The 3,092-nt window shown below is 36.9% G+C and overlaps 1 long non-coding RNA gene across 1 annotated transcript; it reads right to left on the bottom strand.

The window, feature by feature from the left end:
- Window positions 1-456: 456 nt before the first annotated feature.
- On the bottom strand, window positions 457-2,382 carry LOC149780207 (uncharacterized). The gene is made up of 2 exons (XR_016414886.1): window positions 1,459-2,382; window positions 457-837 (listed from the first exon to the last, which is right to left on the bottom strand). It is a non-coding gene; the product is annotated as an uncharacterized LOC149780207 (long non-coding RNA).
- Between the last annotated feature and the right edge of the window lie 710 nt (window positions 2,383-3,092).

Genomic DNA, 3,092 nt, shown 5'->3' with positions numbered 1-3,092 from the left:
GTGTTTTAAAAAATTAAAATTTTTTGTATATTATAGTTTTCTTGTTTTAAATGTATGAATACAATTTCATACTTGAACAGATCGCGTCTGCCTCGGTGATATAGTCGATAGCCGGTTTATTTTATCCGAGAGTTACCATGAACCATCAATATTACCAGAATTATCCTCGCTATATTCTGGCAAACATGTAACAATTCTTCTGATTTGGTCGTGGGTTTTTTGTTTTTGTTTTATACAATCTGCTCTTACTTTGAAAATAATTAGCTAATCCTATTGTGAAGTTCTATGTGACTCACTGTTATGCGTTGGGGTGGGGTGCTCCCAATATTTATTTGAATTACTGTGGAATTCCCACCCTGGCTCGTTTTGTAGGAAGTGAAATTAGTGATAGAGAGAGGTAAAGCTCCGAGTCCCCAGTCAGCAATACCGACAATTAAATTATTAAGAACACAAAGGTGAAATCCAAAAGAATAACAATTTAATACAAATTAAACGATATTAATTTCTCAACCAATCTACTTCCTCTCGACCGTGTGACAACCTATTTCATCACGTGATTATAGTGTGAGATGGCTTTCCACTGTACTTGGTTTCTGCTCATCTGTGTTTACTACGCCAATTGCTTTCCTCCTTCCGGCGTTCTCCGATTCTTCCTGTCCTCTTCCCCTTTTGTCTTCTTTTCTCCTCCTCCTTTTCTTTCTCTCTTTCTCCTTCAACGAGGCGTGTTCCCCGCCTACTTCAATTCCCTATTTCTCCTTCAACGAAGCTTGTTCTCCGCCTACTTCTATCCTGTCTCTCTGAGACTCGGGACTTGACTACTCTGTCCCCAAAAGCTTCCTACGAAAACACAAGGACGTTAGCATTTGTGTTAGCCATCTCGCTCACACTAAATCAACAATCAATCAATCATCAAATCAAGGTTATCTACATCTATGGTCACGCATTCGTGCACATCGAAAAACACACATTCTTATAGAAACAACGTTGCAATAAGAGCGGTATCCTACTTATCATACAGAAATCACTAAATTGCGTCACATCAATATATATATTTTCTTAATCTCATTATTCTCAACAATATCACAATAATCCGACGCATTTCTGTACATTACACTCCCACAAGTGTACACAAATATTCAAATATTCATATTATTTAAATTTACACACTGCAACTATTTCCAAAGTTACAATCTAATTCAACAATTGCAAAATCTAGAATATCACATTAATGAATGCACTAGTTTACTACGAAGTAACTAAATGGCTAATTACAATATTAATTCTGACGAGCGAGCAATCTACATAATCATAGCTCATTTCTCAAGTACGCATGTAAATTAAACAATACAAGGGTAATTCTACGTACTAACGATTCTAGTAAGTAAATATACATACTGCACTTAATTACAATTACAATGCCGTAACATTCTGCAACAATCGAGCAAATAACTCACTGACCTTTACGAAGCTTTCTGTCCTTAGAATGTACTAAGGGTTTTCCCGCCAAATCACGAGTGGCTCCCTCGGAGTGAGTATATTCTGCTTTACCAGTACGACGGCTTACAAATCACTAATTCGTTATCAGTCCGACTGACTGTTAAGTTCTGGTTCGAATTGATGGCCCCACCCTTCCTCAGTTCTGATTGGATATCAATTCTACCCCCAGTAGGACCATATTAACAGACGAGCCTCAGGCCATCTGTCAAAGCGGGGAGATTTACAACAGCGTTGAGGGTCCTTTATTCTTAGAACAAAGCTTCTAACATCTATATGCTAGTGTTAACACCTAACCGGGGGGGGGGGGGGTTCTTGTACAGACAAAATCGCCATAACAGTGCAGGGTCGACATACTCATTGCGCTAACCCATTCCTTTGTTCCTAACTTACGTAATCGCGGGCAGGCAAACGTGACACCTATACTTTTTGAAATGCTCTTAACTTTTATATATAATGTTTCATTTCTACATGGGATGAAATTAGACCATCGGTCTATTATGCACAAATCATTTCCAGTGGGTAGCTCAGATCTATCAACGCGAGCTCGATCCTAATGTTCCGAGTGCACGGTATGTGATTAAACTGTCAAACTGCATAACGCAGATTGAAATTTAATCGCCTTGCAAGAAAGTAACACTGGTGGACTTTATGAATAGACAGACCAGGTCTGACTTTTCCATACAATCATCAGTGGCATTTGCTCAAATAAAGGTGCATATTATGTAGATAGACAGACGACAGGTAGATTGACAGACGACTGGCTGGATGAATGGGTGAATAAAATGATATGTGGATCGACAATAGGGTGGAAGTAAAGCAGATTATACATATATACAGCTGTAATTAATGACGACCTTTTTTTGAATCGTTAAGAAGCGAAATTTATGATTCTTCATGGACTGGTCAACAGGTTAGTGCTTTACTTGGACCACTATTTCTCTTTGAAAAAAAAATAGAAACAGGCAGCTGTTTAATTTTTTAGCATTAAAAAAGCAAACCATAATTTCATGATAATTAGAATTAAATTAAACTACAGTATGTTCTTATTGTTTTATTTCTAAACTTATATATATATATATATATATATATATATATATATATATATATATATATATATATATATATATATATATATATATATATATATATATATATATATATGTATGTATGTGTGTGTGTGTGTGTGTGTGTGTGTGTGTGTATTTACAGCGATCCGTGTTTTCATCTGCATGTTGTGTGCACAAGTTTTTTTTCTGTGCATTTTAGGCCTTTCAGAAAGGAATGTTTAGACTGTTACTGCACATTCAGGTTATATTTAGATACCGCGAGTGTGCAGGTTGGATACATATAGACCACTCAAGCGTACAAGCTGGGTATTTGTGGACCCCGCAAGCGTACAGGTTGTTTATATTTAGCTGTTAATAGTTAGAACCCACGGGTTAGGCCCATAAATCAGCACCACACATGTAATGATATATTGAAAATATTGACAGGCGCTTTAGAGGCTGATATCGCCTATTCATTAAAACCTGCAAAAATCTGCAGACGTTCTTGTCCGCACATTTATTGGTATTACTCGCGGTTTGTTCCGAAAG

This window comes from Sinohyriopsis cumingii, chromosome 16 (genome assembly GCF_028554795.1).
Source record: "Sinohyriopsis cumingii isolate HCF-2022 chromosome 16, ASM2855479v2, whole genome shotgun sequence".
NCBI lineage: Eukaryota > Metazoa > Mollusca > Bivalvia > Unionida > Unionidae > Sinohyriopsis > Sinohyriopsis cumingii.
This window is presented reverse-complemented; position numbering and strand designations above follow the sequence as displayed.